The sequence below is a fragment of the Sturnus vulgaris genome, chromosome 3 (genome assembly GCF_052056855.1).
Source record: "Sturnus vulgaris isolate bStuVul1 chromosome 3, bStuVul1.hap1, whole genome shotgun sequence".
NCBI classification, from domain to species: Eukaryota; Metazoa; Chordata; class Aves; order Passeriformes; family Sturnidae; genus Sturnus; species Sturnus vulgaris.
In genome coordinates, this window is record NC_142245.1 from 52877371 (window position 1) to 52889436 (window position 12066).

The following is a 12066-nucleotide window of genomic DNA, read 5'->3' on the forward strand; positions in this document are numbered from 1 at the left end:
TATGCCTTCTGTCTCTCATTCACTCCTAATTTTTAAATTTGCCTCTAATTTAACAGGTGGTCACAACCTTCAGCAGTAATGTCAAGGACACTTGAAATGTTGAGATCCAGACTTCTTGTAGTGGATGTCTTGAATTGTTTCAGTCTAAGAAATTATACATTTTTGAAAGCAGGTTGTATCTGCTCCAAGATTGCAAGTTCTAGAGCTTCTAGGTCCTTTGTATTGCAGTTCTAGAGCCTCTTTTACAGTGTCATGGGCAAGGGTAGCTTAGAGGATGCTGGTATTCACTGGTGGCATAGCAACTGCACTCCCACCCTGCTCTCATTCCTTCCACTGCAGGCACCATCCCTGCCTTTTGGTAACCTGCATTAATTTCAGTGAGACTTCCTTGATGATGAAGATACTAAGAGGCAATCTGAGTCCTAAGTAGTGGTATTAAAATCTGGGCAGCCTGTTAAATAATTCCCCATTCACAAGAGGATTAAAAGGGTACTGTTTTGCAGGACTCAGTTAATGGCTTTACATAAGACTGAAGAAATAGCATGTGCAGCTTAAAAATTAACCAGGATAAGTCTTAGTTTTATGCACCCCAAAGATAAAACTTTCTGAGTTTTTATGCTTCTTTAGTGTGGCACTGCTATGAGGATGTGGCAAACTTTACATACAATATTAAAAATATAGCCTTCCCTGTCTGAAGTCAGTAAATCATCCCAGCTATGCATCATAATTCAGATTTCTTATTTCCTGAGCCCAGAATGACCATTCTGCCATATACAGATGGTCAGTGAATGCTCTCAGCACCCATCATTTTCTATTTATTATCTGTCATCCTAACATTCTCATTTTTCTCTTCTATCATGGTGTTCAAGCTCCTGACAGCTAAATTTGCTATCTCTTCACAAGATACAAAACCATACTAGCAGCCTCAAATCTGATAGAGAGGGAAAAGTTATCACCGAAGACAGGGTCAAGAAAAGCTGAATTGTTGACTGGAACAAGAACAATTCACCCTCAAATTTTTGTAATCCTTTGAAAATCCTAACAGTATCTCACAGTTCAGAGCAAAAACAGCCCCCAGTGGCAGCAAGCAAAAGAGTGGGGTATGAGCAGTGATGCCTATCCTCCATACAGTGCATCTTTTCTTCACACAGCCACTCACTATGAGGTGAACACGTATGGGAAAACCACAGTACTGGTACTGTATGCCAGCATGCCTGCCAACCACACCATTTCTTAATGCAGACACAGGGAAAGAGAAGAGTAGGAACTTTCTTTCTCTTTTTCCTGTGATGTGGATTGTACTTCCACATGCCAAGTCCAGGACAGGAAATTAAATATGTCTGGTTCTATTATCTGAAGCCACCTTGGAAAGAGCAGCCCACAGTCACAATAACCTGCTTTTCTAGTCCCCCAAAGAGGGTGCCTCTTCTGAGTCCTTAATTGTATCTGAGCTGTGCCTGAAAACTGATAAAGAGTCACAGACTTACAAAAAAAGAGAATAATTTGGGTTGGAAAGGACATTTAAAGGCCTTCTAGTTTGGCCCCCTTGTCATGAGCAGGGTCATCTTCAACGAGACCAGGTTTTTCAAAGCCTCATTCAGCCTGGCCTTGAATGTTTACTGGGATGGTGCCCTCACCATCTGGTCCAGTCATTCCAGCATTTCCAGATTATGTGAGGGAAATCGCAGAGAGAATAATTTTCCTGCATCAAAACCAGTGTCAGTGTTAGCTGTTTAGACAGTGGAATCCAGGTTCTTGTGTACATTCACTTGAGTTATTTAATTTATTACTGCAGATGTACTCACTCATTGCTTCTATAAAAAAGCCAAGCAGAAAGTGTTGCCGTGACTATGTTTTTTTTTAATTAAACTTCTAGTATATAAATTTTTATTATTTAATTAGGGCATTTATTTCTACAGGCAAGGCTAAGTGGAAATGTCATCAACTTGCATGTTAATTTAGAGGCAGAATTCCTATAAATCTACCTATGTCATGTTTACACTTCATCCAGTGGCTGTTTTGCTGCAGTCACATTTTTGTATTAGAGTGGTTAGAAAGCTGAAGACCTGTCTGTGTCAACACCCTTGATCTGTTTATTTGTTTCTCCCTATAGTTTTTTTCATAACTCTGGACAGCAATTCTCACTTCTGTAACTTCCTTTACACAAAAGAGACAGTATTGACAAGACTGTTTGTGTCCCCTGGCAAGAGATCACTTGACCTGGATTCCTGCTGCTTCTTCTCCCTCTTTTATTTGCTTGCATACAGTGATATGTGCTTTGTGCACACAAGGTGAGAGAAGATAGAGCCTGGGAATAGTTCCTGAGAATAACCCAGGAACACAGGTCCAGAGGCATCAGGAAAGCCTGAAGAGCTGTCACAGTGAGCCAGGAACACCCTAATATTGTCATCTGACAACTGCTCAGTGACATACATGAAGTAAGTTTAGTAGTTTCATCCCAAATCCCTGTGGGCAAGTGAGTACATCGCAATACTGAAATGGTAGCCAGGACTCACTGGCATTACTGGGAGCCTCCACTAACTGCCCAGGCATTGTACAGGTTTCTGGATTTGGTCACACCCACTGAGCAGGTCAAGGTTGGGTGTATGTACTTCCCCTGGGCTCTTTTCGTTGAAAAGGTCAACTATTTCACACTGTCACTGATGCTTTTAAAAAAAGGAGTCAAATATTTTGTGGTGCAAATTTATAGATAATGTAAAACATCTGGCCTTTGATGACCATCTCTGTTTTGCCTCTTGCTTCCTTGCCAGGAATAGATAGATCCAATTTTTCTAAAGAACCATTAGAGTTCCACTAGAATCTATTTAACTAATATTTAGTTCTATGAATTGTATTGGTTGTAGAGTAAAAGGCACATTTATTTCTCAGCTCACATTTAAATGTCGTTTCCTGTCAATTGATTCTCTTGGCATTGGTTACTGATCATATAACTCCCAAATGGTGTAATCCAAGCTGTTCATATAATTTGGCTTGAACTTTATTTTGAAAAATCTGTAATAATCTAAGTTAAATAAACATAACGCTAGAAAATATACTCTAGGGAATGAATCTGCATTGACAGGAGATGGATAAAATAGTTCTTTTCCATCTCTGCATATGACTTTCTGATTAGAGAAGGCAATAGCAAAAGATGGATGACTGCCTAATTGGATATTAGTAGGGAAAGAGTGACACATGTTATAGTATACTGCTAGAGGATGACTCTGAGGGTTGCAAAGTGAAGTATTTAGGACAAATGAGCCCATCAGATTAGATGAAGTAAAAGAGACAGTTGGGATTCCAAGAGCTTTTCTGACTCATAATTAAGAAAATGTCTCCACAGGAGTCTGTGCTAAGCATATCAAAGATAACAGATGCAATATGTTGAAGGCTTCCAGCCACCTGTATGGAGAAAGCTGCTTTTCAAAGGTGGCCAAAAGATGTGAGGAACAGCACTTGTTCTTGCCCTTCTTGAGGTACCTTGTTCAAGGTATATGTCTGAAAGTATATAGGAAGTAGTTCTTGGAAAATAAAGTCTATTTTTAATATAAAGATGACATTTTCCTGCGTGAATTTCTGCTTTTACTTGAGAATTAAGAACTTTTTTGTGGTGAGAAAATAATTATGAGGACCAGAGAAAGGAAAATACGGCGAGTACTGAGTAACTGAGACAGGAAGGGATTTCTAATGAGGAATTGCTGATTCTTTGGGTTCATTTGTTTTCACTTAATATTTAAAATATGCATCTTTATTCTATACAGTCTCCAAACACAAGACCAATGAAAGGATAGGGGTTGTTTTGCATGCCTCTAAAATCCTCTCCTGTGGTTAAGTAGCTGGAGACCCTACAGACAGTACCTTCCTAAGTTTTTTGCTAAAACAAGGGTATTTCAGTTTATTCAAATACTGCTGAGACCTCAGACAGGACAGTTCAGTGAACTGATCACTTGGTCTCTTGAGGCTAGCAACCTAATCAGTTCTTAAGTGGAGTCTTCACACTGTTGATTTTATCCTTCTTTATGATGGATTCCCAAAATATTACTATCACTCTGGAAAGGTCAGGGTTGATACTCTTCTCTCAGAATGGTGTACCAGCACAGTCTGGAGACTGAAAATCTCCATTTGAAATCCAGTCTACTAGCTGACAAATCTATACTGCCTGCAGGCACTATTTCCTCTGGAAATCAGTAGGTTTTCTTCTTTTGGGGTATTGCTTACACTAAAAGCTCTGACAATTTGTGTTGCTTCTAGGCTGGTGGCTGATCCTAGTGGCTCCTATACCTTCATCAAATTAAGAAAACCTATGAGCCTAATTCTACCAAGGTGTGAAGTGAAGCATCAGTTGAAAGACAGGTCTCCTTAAATTGCTGTCTCTAATGTTGAGATAATGTAATGCTGTACTACCTGTAGATTGAAAAGAGAAGGTTCAATCTAGAGATGAGTAGGATGAATGAAATACTGCTTTAGTAGATTAGCATCTGGACTAGGATGAATTAAAAAACTTGACCAAATACCTTATTCTCCTGAAGTCCTACATAATCAATAGCAGATTCTCTATCTCTACATCTCAGAAATAACATGTCCGTATTTATGAAATAAAAAAAAAACCCTCAAAACCCTCCAGTAATTTCAGTAATTTCAAATTTTCTTTCAAGGAACTTTTTTATATATAATACGGACAAATGTTAAACGACATAAATCACATGCATTCATATATTATTAATTATCATGCATATCTACTAATCCTTGCAGAATTTTTCTTTTTTCCTTTCTTATGTTTAATATTTTTAACTTACACTTCCTTTTTTGTTTTTGAAATCTACACAAAAGGTCAAAAAAGAAGTGCATAAGAGGGAAAAAACAGCATCATTTTTCTGAAATATAACTAGAAAACTTGTCAAACCACCTTTTAAAATTAAAATAGAATTGAAGCCACCTGTGTGACAAGGATCTTTATCTGATTTTGACATTTATCAACCCAAATAAGAGTTTGACATGACATTCCAAATTCTCCATATTTGCAGAAATGTTTGCAAAATAGGAAAAAAGGGAGGCCAAGAGACAGGTTCTGATGTAACATCTGCAGTGTTGAAACTAGAGCATGGGCCATTAACTCACACTATTGGTCAGTAAAATAGCTACTTATTTGTATAACAGGTACAAAATCTAGAAAAGCTTCTAGCTGGGAATGAGTGTGGGTTTAATTTAATATATATTATTTTTTGATTACTATATGTCTGAAATGAAACTCTGTAGTCTTGCAGAGATGTAGTTACCTGTCTGGTGCATTTTGCTTCTACTCTGAAAAGAGCAGAAAACCCCACAATAACTGAAAGTGGTGTTTTCAGTTTTGGCTGCTGGGTCAGCAATGCTAGGATGCTTGACCCTATGGCTACTGCAGATGGAAAATGAAGTGCTGCATTTTCAATTTTCCCCTTGCAACAGTCTTGCTTTTTTTCAGAAATGGAAATATTTTGTAGTAAAATGCCTATCGCTGAAGTGAACAATGCAAAAATTTTAAGCCATCAAGTGATAAAAACAGTGAAGCTAAGGAATGGTATAGAAAATAAAAACTGGCAGCCAGTAAGACATTTTCGTGTGGAAAAATTATTCCACTGATCATTCCACATCTATCATATATCTGCATAGGCAAAACCTTGGGCCTTATGGAATATTCCCTGCTAGTGTGCCATGTAACTTCCTGGCAAGCATGTGTGGAAAACAGAACTGGAAGATAACTTTTTTCAATTTATTTCTTTGATTTAGGATTTACTGTCTTTAGTTGTTCTTTACACATTGTATTCTGAATTCTTAGTCATATTAGGTGAGCAGATCTTCAGTGTATAAACCCCTATCTGAAAAAAAATTTCTGCATCAGTATTCATTTCAGTGTTTGAGCGCTTTTTACATACCATAAATTTTTCCCTGTGCCTGTATATTATTATACTGTAGGGCATTATTTCTGTGCAAGTTATTGCATTTTGTATATGTGCCTTGGGACATGTTAGGGCACATTTTCTAAAAGAGTTGATTCATAAATGAGGCTGTTCAACCATTACTGGTGAAATATCGAGGAAGGTTTTACATAAGGAGATTATTATCACCAGTGTGGACAATGCTGATTTGCACTCTTGAGTATTAAATATTCTTAATTCTGGCAGTTGATTTGACCTGATAATAAGTTAACAAACTGAGAGGTCAGGTATTTGCTGTCTGGATTAGTTAATGGTTAAATACATCATGAGTTTGCCAGAAGATTTTAATCAATTTTAAAGCTGTAAGGCAAAGTTTCTAGGGCTATGTTCTGGTATTTTTGGTTTGCTTCTCTTTACAAATACCAGTAAGAAGAAAAACTACAAATGAGCTACAGCTTGTTTGGATACTAAATACCTGCATAAAGCAAAATATTTCTTCTTTCTCTTCTTTCATCTGTCTGTGTCCCCCTTAATGATTTCAATGTTGAGTCACTGTGTTTCCTCTTATTTGTATTTTAGGTATGAAGTAACTTAATGTATTAGAAATCAGATAATTTATAAGATGTTGCTTTGTGTTGCTTTTAGAACATGCTGCATTCAAGCTGTATATAAATGTCCCTTGACATTTAACTTATGTATGTGGTTCATTTTCATAACATTTAATAGCTTGAGATAAACCATAAAGGTTCTTAAAAAAGAAATCAGGATTATTATGTGCATGCACAGGTCCACAACATATGTCAGTTCTTTTTTAATGTCTGACTTGTTAAACTTGGAACCTCATATTGTTAGTTAATTTCTTTACGCTTTCCATAAAGATTTGACTATTAAAGATTAAAATGAATAGTACTTACCTGTGTTTTATGTACATACATATATATATATAAACTGAACAGTAAAACCATTTTAACTGCTGTTTGAAACATTTTTTGTATACATAATGTATGGCTTTGACTCAGCAAAATATTTAAGCATGTGTTTAAGCTTATAACAAAGGACTTTGGGCCAAGATTTCATTCCAAATATTCCTTACAGATAAAGACAAAGCTCCCTCTGATTTCAAGGAGCCAGCATTTCAAACTGTGGGAAAATATAGCTGTGAATTTGATTTATGTATATATTAAAATTATCTCTGTGTCCAGATCCAGAAGCTGCACTCTATGTGTAGATTTCCAGTCATGAACTCTGAGCAAATCAAAGCATCCCTTAATCAGTGATATACATCTTCTTACCTGGAGAAGTTTCTACTACCACAGTGGAGGCAATAATGGCATAGCCATCATCCAATCTACAGATAAAGTCAATAAAGATATTGTGGCACTGTGCAGTGATGACACATGCAGGGAGCTACAGAGGCAAACACACATACCAGCACTCTGGCCACACAGCTGGACACATACCTGGTCAGCCAAAGAACAGGTAACCATGCAGGAAATAGTCTGTGCATCATGGTCCAGGACAAGACCAAATTTACAAGCAGTGGCTTGACAGTGACTGCATTCTGCCAGGTGACATCAGGTATCTCCTTACTAGGGAGGGGGTTATGCAAATATGTCAAAGGAAAGGAACGATTCAGAGCAACTTATCAGACCCCCTAATTTCTTAGAGCTTTACTTGGAAAAATGGTGCTAGGGATGGCACCAGGCCTCTCGTTCTGGTGAGTCACCAGTTGTTTTTTTGTACGTTGAAGACCTCCTTCAATAACTCAGTGAAGAGTGTGTCAACAGCTCAGCGAAGAATGTATGGCATTTGGTGGCACTTCAAGCAAGTGTTAGCTTATTCTCCCTTTCCATTTTCTGCCACATAATAAACAAAACAAGTGCCTCCCTACTCTATGGCCTTGGATCTCACAACTTTGTAGGAAGTGGGAAGTGCTTAAGTGTCAGTACTAAAAAATGCAACATATTATTCCAGACAGCGCTGAAAACACAAATCAGTATAAATGTCCTTCTGAGCAGTAAGAAAGCATATTAGAGTCAGTTCTTTTGGAAGATGTCCATATAATTTGTCCTGCATTTGAGAGACCTTTGGACACTAAATCTCAATTGAGTTTTATAAAGCCTCATTCTGACTAGCAAAATTTTTAAAGTGTAACATAACCTAAACTTAAAGCACAGCCCGATAAAATATACAGAGCGTTATGGAACTGTTAATGCATGTAATACAGTAGATGAAGTATGGAATGTGGAACTTAACGAAGCTTGTTCACCAGACAAGTGTATAACACATGAAGCTGTGCAAGACAGCAACTAAGGAAGCAAGCCAATTTTTGGAAAGCTAGTAAAAATGTTTATGCAAGTTTCTTTCCACCTCAGAATCTACATCAATTCCATTGAGTTAGAGGGTTTCTGAAGTGTAATGGAAGTCCCACTATCCAAAAATTCAGTGAACATAACTCACTAGCCACTCATAACTTAAGCTAAACACAACCATTAAGTATTGAATAGCTAGTTTTCTGCTTGACCTCAAAACACTTTGTTTGGATATGTAAATTTTGTAATAGAACAGGGGTAGAGTATCCTAGATAGTGTGAAAGGCATAAGCCTGTAAATGTGAATATGTTTCATTCTGGGAAAGTATATGTCACACTGCCTCACATAAATTCTTTTCCTGCTTGACAGTACTGCAAATCTGGTTTTGGATTTTACAGTAGTGAACAAGAAACACCAGTACCATAGCAAACAAGCATTTATCTAATAAATAATTGTTCTGTTGGTCCAAATCTGTTTAAAAGATACAGCATTTTAACTCCATGGAATCTTATGTGGACCATGTTTTCATGGACCCTTCTGAGTCTGTTATAAAACTGATATAAAACTGACTTAATGCAATATTTCATTTAAGCAATTTGACAGAAACTTGATCTTTTCCTCATGTCTGTTTCAGAGTGAAGAGTGTTGCTGGGACATCTGTCAGAACATGCTCAATAGACAAGAAAGGGTTTCCTCTGATATGTCTCCTGAAGGGACTTCTGCCTGATGAATAATACTCTCTTATCTATTTCACAGGGAGGCTCTTTGGCCACATTTGCCATTTATATCTGGGCCCTATACAATATTGGCAAAAAGTACAAATGAAACATATGTATTATTAAAGTAAAACTGCACTGTCCCACAAGGACAGGTATGTAATACTCACAAAAAAAATTGTTTTCAGAAGTTGTGTTAGAAACAATAAAGGAAGTCATGCATTCATACATTAAAGCATCAGCAAAATTAATTTATCTACTTTTTTTTTTTTTTTTTTGTAAATAGATAAATCTTAGCAGGAAAGAAAGTTTACCAGAGTAAAGCCATTATATGGTAGATTGAGAATTTGCTGATTTCATTATCACTTTAAATACTATAACTCTGATGATTTATTTCACACTTTACAACAATGAGCAACTATCAAGTGAATATTCTGAAAGATAAAGTATATATAAAGAGACTAACATTTTTTTTTATATCACACCTCCGAAACCAATAGAACTGCTGCCCTTGCTCTCTGATGTAAATAAGGAATTCCTAAGCTGGCTAAAGTTCATTCTTGTTTTTCTAGTGTACCAAATGCTAGAAATGGTACACAAATATTTCCTTTTTTATAATTTAGTTATGACAAAAGTTAGTTATCACTTAGTTATTTCCTCTGTGTTCCCTTATTTCTTTCATAGTTAATTTTATTCTTTTCCCACTGTTCCCTCAAGTATCTCATTCTAAAGGCAAATTCAAGTTTCTTTTAGCACTCTTTTAACCCTTCCCATTACTATATTTTTAGGCTTTAAAAATTATGTTAGGCATTTTTCATTAACCTTTTGCTCTCAGAGTCTTTTTTCCCCCATAAGTGACATCATGGCTATTTAACCACAGCAGCATAATTGTTAATGGGTATTTAACCCTTGCATGGAATAAAATAAAAAAAACCGAGTAGGGTAACAATTTTTATTTTTCTACTTTATCTTAAGTCAGCTTTTTGGCATTAACTTTAAGAGCAAGCTTTCTGCTTTAAGGGATTTGATGATCAGTAACTGACAAATATTAATCAGTGTAAGATTTATAGACCTTCCGGAGACTGCTATGAGAATCTGAAAGCTGAATCTGAGATGGCATTTGCCTACAGCTCTGGCATCGTGCCATTGCAGCATTGTCACTAATACATAAATAAATTGAAGGGAAAACCCCAAAAATCAGTGTAAAAAGTCAATCTGCCAGCACAGCATCCTGTGTAGTCTCCTCATCACTGCTCTCAGGGAGGAGGAATGTTAGTCATGAGCCACAGTTAGGGAGTAGCCCAAAAATGAAAGGAAGTATCTGCGGTTGAACAAAAAGTCTGTGAGGAAGTGAAGAGAATTGAGTAGTGCCAAGCCAGCATGATATAAAAAAATCAGCAAAATTTGCCATATAAGTATAGGATTTTTCACCCACTATCAGGTGTATGCACAAACTAGACAGTAAACAAGTCACAGCAGCTCTTAGGCTTTAGTAAAACATTAAAGTCAGATTTAAATCAGTGACACTAACTTTGTACAGTAGTGTCTTAGTAAACTTGTTTACAGATTCCTTATTCTGCCCTTGCCCTTCATCTCAGCTGGTAAGAAACACTGATACTGTTATTTCTCAAGAGCTGACAAAGGTCCATTATTATGTATGAGAAGTGAATGCAGTGAAACCTGGACACAAACATTTCTTTCCATCTTTGCAAATTTCTTTATCCTACATTTTTAATTTTCACTGTTAGCAAAAAGATAGCTTGTGCATTAAGCTGGTCACAGTTTTGTCTCCAGGGTGAACTTTCCAGCTGTCCTTAGCATAGATTATCTTTCCATTAGCTTTTGATCATAAACCTGACCACTTTTCCTTGAGAAATCTTTCTGGATTTGGTAGCCACAGTTTCAATTTCTGATGAACAGCTGGGGGACGAAGAAGCTGAACTGACTGAGCAGCAAATAAAGATCTTTGTGACAAGACTATCCTATGCTATACAGACTATTTAATATGTGGGCAGCAGACTTGCAAATTCGTCTGTCAGCATTGCTTCTGAATATTTTTTCAGACAGATAACACTAGTGACACCTTAATGTCTTTATCAGTCTTGGCTCAGTAAAGGGAAAGTCGAACTGTAACATCATGTTCTCCTGCTTATTTTTTCTGCCAGGATGAAACTGAAACAGGAGGTGTCCCTTGGCTTTAAAAATATACTAGAATTTTTACTAAAATGATTTGGTATTGTCATTGAGTTTGCGCTGACCATAGCTGAAATATTAAATTCCAGAAGAATTGTGTAATTACATTGAAGCAGAAGATGAAATTTCTGGCATCTGAGAATGACTGAGAAGCTTCAGGCAGAAATCAAACTGTTATTAGCTTTTTAAGTACTTGTTGCCACATTGACTTATATGTGATCTTTGTCACAGTCCCATATACAAGACATGTTTCCTTTTGAAAGGCTGGTGCCAGAGAGCTTCAGTGTTTGCATGTCTTCAATGATGACAGCCCTCAGTTCTGAGGTCATGCCTGGGCAGAAATTGCCAACTGAGAGTTGTTTCTGAGCTGGAACATTTCACTTAAGAATAGTAGAAGTGACTGACAATAGGGAAAAACAAAAAAGAAAAAGCCAAACAACCCTAGCAGTACTAATGTTCACAAAAAACCTGTTGAGGAGCCAGATGGGAATTGGCTGTGGGTAAACTGTGGTTTCTGAGCTGGTAAGCTAATGAAGTGTTAAATCAAGGAAACAAATCCAAGAAGTTTCTTTTGTCTTTTCTTTTCTTTCTTTTCTTTTCTTTTCTTTTCTTTCTTTTCTTTTCTTCTTCTTTTCTTTTCTTTCCTTTCCTTTTCTTTCTTTCTTTTCTTTTCCTTTTCTTTTCCTTTTCTCCTTTCCTTTTCCCTTTCCTTGTCCTTTCCTTTCCTTTCCTTTCCTTTCCTTCTTTCCTTTCCTTTCCTTTCCTTTCCTTTCTTCCTTTCCTTTTTCCTTTTCCTTTCCTTTCCTTTCCTTCCTTTCCTTTCCTTTCCTTTTCCTTTCCTTTCTTTCCTTTCCTATTCCTTTCCTTTCCTTTCCTTCTCCTTTCCTTTCCTTCCGTCCTTTCCTTTCCTATCCTTTCTTTCCTTTCCTT